Source organism: Amphibalanus amphitrite, unplaced genomic scaffold, assembly GCF_019059575.1.
Source record: "Amphibalanus amphitrite isolate SeventyFive unplaced genomic scaffold, NRLGWU_Aamphi_draft 000021F_arrow, whole genome shotgun sequence".
In the NCBI taxonomy this organism is placed as follows: domain Eukaryota; kingdom Metazoa; phylum Arthropoda; class Thecostraca; order Balanomorpha; family Balanidae; genus Amphibalanus; species Amphibalanus amphitrite.
Genome location: NW_024881517.1, coordinates 1,839,960 through 1,849,015, shown reverse-complemented (window position 1 = coordinate 1,849,015; position 9,056 = coordinate 1,839,960).

Here is a 9,056-nt window from a genome sequence, read left to right as displayed (position 1 = left end):
TGTGTCAGGACACACGTCAGGCGGTCCTCAGTGGACGCCGGGGACGTCAGCTGGCACTGCTGGCGCGGTCGGGCGGAGCTCGGGCGGACTGACGGTACCGCCGCCTCCGCCCCTGGACACCGGCCGCCGCCCCGCTGATCGGCGGTCGTATTTCAGGTCGTACACGGAGCGTAGTTCCACGTTAGGGTGGTCTTAGTGCGATCTGCATAATCTGGGACGGTCTTTTCACGGGACATGAGCGATGAAGGGCCGTGCCAGGAGCAATTATTTACTCCTATTTCATCATCAGTCGCCACCTTACTTTGATATGCTTCAGGCGCTAATCATTTAGACACTGCTCGTCGTTTACATACCTATTCATTTCAGGCGAATAACATCAACACACACACACAGTTTTTCAGTTGGCTTTTAAGTTGACGTGATAGTGAATACGAGACTATAATAACACATGCTACTCTATCAATAGAAAAACACAATTCTAACGAATAGTGTTCGTCTATTTCAAACAACCTGCGGTTATTATTAGTTTGTCCTGCCGTTTTATTGCCGTTAGTTTGCCGGTTCTTTATGAATGCATATAGGCAATGGTCGTTATACGTAGTGGTGCAAGCCATGCTGTCAGGACGCTACAACTGACGTCCTTGCAGGCCGTTCGGAAAAGTCGTGTACCTATCAAACAATGCGGCTGAGTATTTTATCTGCACCGCTGCTGTCATATGGCTCAGCGTCTAAAAATGCACGAGTCTGAGACGCGTCATTTGCGAGCCGGAGCGCTGGCGATGCTGAGGTCATCTCTGATCACCGCGTGCAGGGCGTGCTGGTCACCTCTTAGTGAGACGGGCGCCATCCATCATACCGCGGCGCCGACGGCCAATCCGGACTCTGATGACGTGCACGCCACGCTTCCATGCCCCACGATCCGGCATAATTATGCTGTTGCTGTCTGATCTCCTGACATTCTGATCTACGGGTGGGCGAGTCCAGCCGCCCATATTTCCAAACGGCATTCGGCCGCGCGGACCGTGGATCATGTAGGCACAAGACCGTGTAATGTATAGGATAATAAGCAGATGCGTTTGTGACTTGTAAGCGCCTCCTCATGTGAATCAATAGAGCCCGATTGTATCTGGGCTGCGGCATGACTTCATACCCGAACACTGCAGTGTGCCTCCTGATGGCAGCAGAGAAATGACACGAATGAAACAACGAATGAAACAATGAATCGATGTGATATTAGGGCGGAAGGTTCCCTAGAAGCGTGCTCTGAAAAACCGAGGCGGAAAAGGATGAGGACAATGAAGGCCAAAAACGAAAAGGAATGGGACCAAAAGTCAGCGGAAACATCACTGCTAGTGTATTTCTAGGCCAATATCATCCCCAAGTAGGAAGGTACAATATAGGACGAACGTATTGTTGCGCATAAAAATATCGTCAAATTCTTAAATGTCACGCTCCTTTAGCATTTCAGTCCAATTGTATGTGCTTCGTAGGACTGCTTAGATAATTCTGCACAAGTGTATATCACCACATAACTTTGTTTTGCACTGACTGTAAAACATTTCGGCCATTTGTGTTCTATGGTGATAAACGCGAATCGTTGCTGGTCGAGCCGTTTTCTGTGCCGCTAATACCGCCCTCTCCGGGTGTTGATGGCCGGCGAATGGCCCATGACCGTCTGGGGACGCCCGCCTGGTTCTCCCGGCCGGCACTTACAACTCGAGCTGTATCACCCTCCACGGCCGAAACGAGCCATCGGTCAGCATGTGGGCTCCAGTGGGCTCGTTTCCGCCGGCTTCGAGCGGTCCGACGGCGCGTCTTCGCGTCGTCAGGAGGAGGGACGGAGACGGAGAGGACGGCCGCCGGACGTCTGTACAGATTGCATCAGACGCTCAGCAGCGCCCCTTCCGCGGGTCACTGCAGCTGGACGGTCCGCGGCGCGATAGGCATCGGCAGCCGGTCGGTCGGTTTACAGGGGGCCACCACGGTCCGCCGCCATCCGCCATCAGACGGGGTGCAGCCATCAACGCCACAGCAGCCGCCGACTGACGGCCGGCCCGTCAAATCAAACAGAACAGATACGGCCCGGGTGTAGTTACGACCAGCGACGGTCGTATTTCCACCGGTGGTTTGCATAAACAATGCTAGGGTCGTTGTGTTTATGGTGACGGGACATAATGACATTCAATGATTGTTAATATCGAATAAACAATGATCAATTAAGCTTTGTATCTCCTTTTATAAATGTATGCACACCTATGGGAAATGTTTGGAAGACAAGACGTCATAGCATTTAAATAAACTGTTGATTAAAGATTTGGAGAACTTTTGCACATTCTAACGAAATTTGGCATCATTCCTAATTACCACAATCACACTGATGTAAGTTCTATGCGCAATTCATCAAATTGCCTAGCCTTCAAGCTATTTTGTTTCATTGAGAAGCCACCTCATTAATGACAAATGCTCGAACTTATATTCGACTAATCTGCAAAACTCAAATACATCACCAGACCATAATTCACTTGACCCGCGCCCCAGTGGCGGTCTCAGCCAACTTCGCCCTAGTGGGGGGGGGGGGGGGGGCACATGCTATCACCTACCTCTAACTCAAAAACTAAGAGGGCTAGAAAGACGCAGTAAAAAGCAGTCGATAGCTCTCATTGCGTAGGTTTGAAACTTGAAAGTATGTCAGTCATTTTTCATCTTAGAGCAATATTGGGGTCACCAGAGGTCATCAAAGGTCAAACTTTGCGCATTGTCATTATATTTTTCAGAAAACATGCCATTATCTCAGGAACTATGATAGCTAGAAAAACGCATGGAAAAGCAATCGATAGCTTTTGAACTCTTCTTTTGATAAGGTCATCATCCAAATTGACCTCAGGTCAACGGTTTAGCCTCCAGAGGGCAAAAACGCAAAAAATAGATGTTTTTACGAAATGTGTTTTTCGACAATAACTTTTGACTAAAAAAAAGCCACGACATTTCTATTGCCAGAATCGTGCTCCTCTCGCCGAGACGCGTCGATTGAACTATAATTTGACCTTGAAAGGTCACCTTGAAAATTTGACCTCAGGTCAAGGTCATGACCTGACCGGAAAAGGTCATGTTGGATGTCAGTCGATGCGTCTCGGTCATCCCCAACACAATGAGGTCATCCCCAGCGTTCTATCTCTTTCCAATCGAGAGTTATTGGCAAAAATCTGTTTGAAGCCTCAAATGACCTCGGATGACCTTTCTAGAGGCTATCGGCAAAAACGACGCCTTGGTCGTCACGGGTGGTCCAAATATTGTGATTCTGAAATATTTGGACTGTTCCTATGCGTACAACGGATCTAGAGGCATTTTCGTTTTTCTCCATTGATTTGTAATAGAAAGGTCACGCCACTGGCCTGACCTTAGGTCACGGATATAAGAAATCCGAGATATGCAAATTGTAGGCGCCCATTACATCATGCAATCCACCAAGTTTATAACCCCTCTGACAACCACTGAATGCTGGACATGATTGCAAACGTTTTTTAGGCTTGGTCAGTTAACTTGACCTGGTGACCTGACCTGACATGACCTGGGGTCCGAAAATCTCACATTGTCCAAAATTGATGTACGGAAAGCTACTCTAAGCGGCGCGGCGCTACGCGTCGCGGTTTTTTATTCACACGCAAAAAACGCGACAGGGTGGTAACATATGCCCCCCCCCCCCCCCACTGGGCGAAGGTTAACTCAAATACAAAGCATTCCCCGTATATAGCGACTTTGGCACTCCGGATAAAATTCTCTTGCACGTCCACCAGACACATCCGCCCACTTCCCTTCGCCGTCCCGCCGGAATACGACGATTGGTCGCCTGTGGGTCTGGACAGCCATCACATAGTCACGTGACTGACCTTCGGGTCGAGTCAGGGCTCGGGCGGCCGGGGATAGCAGTGACCGAATGCCGTTCCATGGAGCGGCGTCGAGCTCAACATGTTATTGCGATAAATGCAGTGCACTTTCGCGAGTGATATACGAATAGGACTTCTACAATCCTCAGCCTTGTTGCGTAGTCTGCAGTCTGCACAGCTGTGTCTTAGTGCCATTTTTTTAACGAAAGAAGCGAAGAAAACGAAGTGAAATGGACGACAGCTGCTCCAGCGCTTCAGCTTCAGATAGCGGTAAGTAGCTTAGCTATTATTCTTCCCAGCATTGTCTGTGTTCACACACTCATAGACACTTACGTCTTTTACCTAAATTTCTGTAAAAAAAAAAATAAGGAAAATACCTATATAAAAAATGAAGACCGACGCACAACATAGGTATTAGTTACAAGTACCTTACGTGAATGCTGTTCATTATGTAGGTATTGATGAGCCTCGTCTATCTGCATAGTGAATACCTAGGTACCATACAATGATAGACAAGCTTTCCTACCAGTTTCCGCTGAGGATCGGTCGTCCAGTTCGATTATCCACTGCGAAAACGGGTGCCCTTGGTATTTTCCCTTCGCACGACGACTGCAGGTGCAGGCATGGGTGGAGAATGTTTGAAAAAGTTACCCCGGCCGGCGACCAATAGTCGGAAAGACGATATGCTCACATTGTTGTCAACAGTCATCATAAGCAAACCCCTTACGCAGCCTTCTTCAATGTTGGGCAGCTCAACCTCCTATAAAACAAACAGGGAGTTGATCCAGGAATATCGACTGGTCCCGGTCTCGCAGCTCAGTCGGTAGAGCGTTGGACTCCGCGTGGCAAGAGTATGCGTCCCGGTTACAACAGTCCGATTTCGAAGCGAGCAACGGACGCTCGGTGTTTATGAGCATCCTGACGAGTACGCTATTATAAACACTAAACAGGTATGGTTGCGGTCTTTGGCAGTCACTGGCAGGCCAGTCGAAGGCAGCGAGGTCAAGCATTGTTTCAGAAAAAGTGCGCCGAAAACGCGCCAAATTTTCGAAACTAAACCCGATTTGAGAGCAGGCTTGGCATTGGCGACCACACGCGGGTCCTGGGGTTGGAGATTAGGGGAAGTTGGGGCAATGCCGGAGTTGGGGCAAAGCCGAAATTCGAGATATTTCGAAAACCGTAAGACATGGATGCCACCTGTCAGTGATGCTCTGTCGGCTGTGAGGGCGCCAAGAGCGTTTTCAAGGTAAGCGTTCCTTGTACTACATGCGCCTTTGAAGCTGCATTTCTTACTCATTATGCTACCGTTTGTCTGGCCAATTCGGTCAAGTAATCTTCAGCATGTCTTTGCATAAGTGTGCTGCCTATTTGACATTTATACGGAACGTTGAAAAGTTATGGGCCTGCAAATGAAAGTATGGCTGGCTGGGGTAATGCCGAAAACGTGCAATTACGCACGTTAAAGCACGCTACGTGGACTTTACTGCTGTAGAATAGCAACGCGAATTTTTAGTCACACAAATTACACTTTCAACCGACACAACGGCCTGTTACCTATAAGGAATTATTTACCTGGCATTTTCTTATTATATCACACAATTATAACTTCCAGTGTGCACCAAGCGTCCTCAAGCTCTTAAAACGCGTGTCAGCTTTGATAAATTCTGGATAAAGTTTGAGATAAAGTGGCAAAACATCAATGTCGGCATTCCCCGTAGATCATTTCTCCCATTTTCGGCTTTCCCCGCAGTCCGGGGCAACGCCGAAAAAGTCACTTCTTTGATATTTTTAGTTTGTGCGCTTAACGGTATGCGAATTCATCAAATACGCCTGGTATGTTTGAAAGGCAAAAGACTGGCCTCTCGAATGACGCCAACAAGAATAGCTTATGTTGTCTACCTTGCGTGCTACGGGCGTCAGAAAAAAAGTATTCGGCGTTCCCCCAACTTCCCCTATGGTATGTTAAGCAAATAGTTAGTTACCTGATTTGCAAGATTACGCCCATGGCAGTGAGCATTTGAAGAACGAGTTTTCTTTTCTCGTTTCGAGACAGCTTCTAGGAATTACAAGAGTGGAAAAGTTACCCCGGCCGCGCCGGGGTAGGCTGAAAGTTACCCCGGCCACGGCCGGGGTGGCCGGGGCAGGTTCTCCACCCATGGGTGCAGGTGTCACGTCGAAACAATGCATTGGTCTGCCATTAATCTGACCGACAAGTCCCGGACACGCCTCGAAGTGTGTGCCGACCCCTGGAGGCCCGAGTTTCTCGGAGCGTGTCCATCGGTGTCGACAGTTGGAGGGGGGGGGGGGGAGGGAGCAGGCGGTCACCGCGGACTGAAGGTGAGGGGGCGGGAATACCCGAGCTGCAGCGAACCAGCCACCTGTCAGTGTGGGGGGGGAGGTGTCGCCAAATGGGCCCGTGTCAGCCCGCAGCCGCCGTCTGACGGCACGATACATGGCCCCCGTGTAGGTGAGATACCACCTGCACTGACACCTAATGAGGATTCCGTGTTCCAGTAAATTGTTGGTCGCCATTGCGATATGCAATACGAGTCAATCTTTGTGCCTTTCAAGTAACGACAAAGGTAGATAAATTGCTACGATCGGTAGATTCGGCGAACACAAACATTTTGGTAAATGGTACGGTGATTCTGCGAATTGGAACTAGCACAACGATATAAAACAAGCACATTGAACTCCTTCGTTCGGAGCTTCTCAGAGAATTGAGGGCGGCCTAATTCAGACAGAGCGAGCATTGAATGCCGTGAATGACATCTATTCACTCCACTGGCTTCGGTTCCGCCCTTAATCGGTCTGGCATTGTCACAGCTCAATACGGAACTCTAAGGGGCTCAAAGAAAACTGGTTCGCGCTTTGGATGCAGGGGGAAAACTGGGATCCTCGGAAACCAGGTTCTTAATTGGTAAATTAAATTAAAACAACTACATAGTTGGCTGGCGAGACGAATCAGTATAGAATACTGACTTCGAACGCCGGTTAAGGAGACCAGCCACGAGATCCTGCGAGTCAGTTATGTGGGAATCCTCCCTCCCTCCCTGTAACAATCGATAGGCGTTCGACAAACGCTCTATGTCATTGGTGTTCGGAAGTGGTGACGTCCAACAGATAAGGGCATCGTCATGGTACAGTTGCATCGTCATGTTATGAGCTCAAACACTATCAAAAGTCCAGTGCTGCTTAGTCAGAGTCGGAGTCGGAGTCGGAGTCAGAGTCGGAGTCGGAGTCGGTCTGAGTCGACAGTTCTGATCGGAGTCGGAGTCGGAATCCATTTTGGAAATCGGAGCCAGAGGCTGAGTCGGAGTCGGCGAAAATCAACTGGCTCCGCAGACTCGGTAGGGCTGCGGAGTAGGAGATGGAGTTGGAGTCGGTCGGAGTGGACAGTACCTACTGTCCGGAGTCGGAGTCGGAGTCAATGAAAATCCATTGACTCTGTAGTCCTGATCAAAACACAAAAAAATCACTATCTGAACACTAAAACAAACATCAAATATCAAAATAAACCACTTCATATTCTCCGAACTCATAACCATCTATAAACTTTACGCCTGACCAGTGACCATTTACTTTGAATTTAGACTGAATGCCTCCCATTCGAATAAAATCTCCCTGGATCTTAGGGCAACTGATGTGTGCTGGGCAGGCAGCAGCAGAAAGTGCGTGGCGTTGGGTATATTTAGACACAGAAGTAATATTAGCCTGCACCAAGCTCATCGTAATGAGTAAAAATGAGCGCTAGCGCTCTCTGTTCGTACCGGCGGCGTGCCCAAATATAGCCAGTACTGTGCGGCGCAAATATCCACGCAGCTTTCGCTCACGCAGATTTGGCCTCTAATGATGACGGAAGTGTCTCATTACGATCATTATCTGGTTGTGCGTGGGGTGACCGGTTTCCATGGCAACCGGTCTATCTGGGCCATTGATCAGGCTCGCAACGTTTCTGGATAGCAGCGATAGCAGTGTTGGGGAGCTGAAAATTGGCTATCGCTGCTATTTTGTTTTTCGGAAAATCAACACTCAAAGTTATTGCGTAGCTTGAGGATTGGGTGAAATTACTTCCTCGAGAGGGAACTCGACCGCTCAGCAGGCGGCTATTTGATGAAAAATTGAAACCGGTGGCAAACAAATGGCATATTGTACTTCATTTTGCTCAATTTCTTCGTAAGAGACGAATTGGCACTTTTTCTGTGACGGGAAATAAGCTGAGCTCAACTGCCCTGATAACTGGGGGATGTTGAAAAAGGTCCCATTCCTCAGCTGTCCTAACATGTTAGGTATAAGGCCCCACCTATGTAGAAAGTCAGCAGAGCAGAGCTAAATAATGCGTTGTTATTTCATATTTGCGTCGATGATTTCGAGTAGGTACACAACACGCGATGAATATGAGCTACTCTCACATATAGGGCCCCCATTTAGGGCATGAACCGGGACAATGGCTCATAATTCTCATGACGATATGCAATAGAAACAGAGCTGATACCAAAGTGCACAGCACAGCGCAAAGTGGTTCGTAGGGCTCGGGACTGTCTGGATTTAGAGTGACGTAAGCTTGCAGCCTATGTGCTAAGGCACTAGTTGATCGGTATGCGGACAAGCCAGCGGCGCTGCGAGCCCATTCGGCGGAGGTGGACTCCGTACAGCCTCGGTGGACTCCGCGCAGCCTCGGTGGACTCCGTACAGCCTCGGTGGACTCCGCGCAGCCTCGGTGGACTCCGCACAGCCGCGGTGGACTCCGCACAGCCTCGGTGGACTCCGCACAGCCGCGGTGGACTCCGCACAGCCTCGGTGGACTCCGCACAGCCTCGGTGGACTCCGTACAGCCTCGGTGGACTCCGTACAGCCTCGGTGGACTCCGTACAGCCTCTCGCCCAGTGGAGTGTCCCAGCTGAGAGGCCCTCTCTGATCACCGGGCAGCTCCGGCCGCCCCGGTCACTCTGGGCAGCTCCGGCCGCCCTGGTCACTAGGTCACTCCGGGCAGCTCCGGCCGCCCTGGTCACTCTGCAGGCAGCTCCGGCCGCCCGTCACTCTGGGCAGATCCGGCCGCCCGTCACTCTGGGCAGATCCGGCCGCCTGGGTGGGAGACCCTCCCAGTTCACCGCGGTCAGCTCCGCCGCCCACCGCGCTCGACACTCTCGGAGGGCCGGTCAGATAACGTCG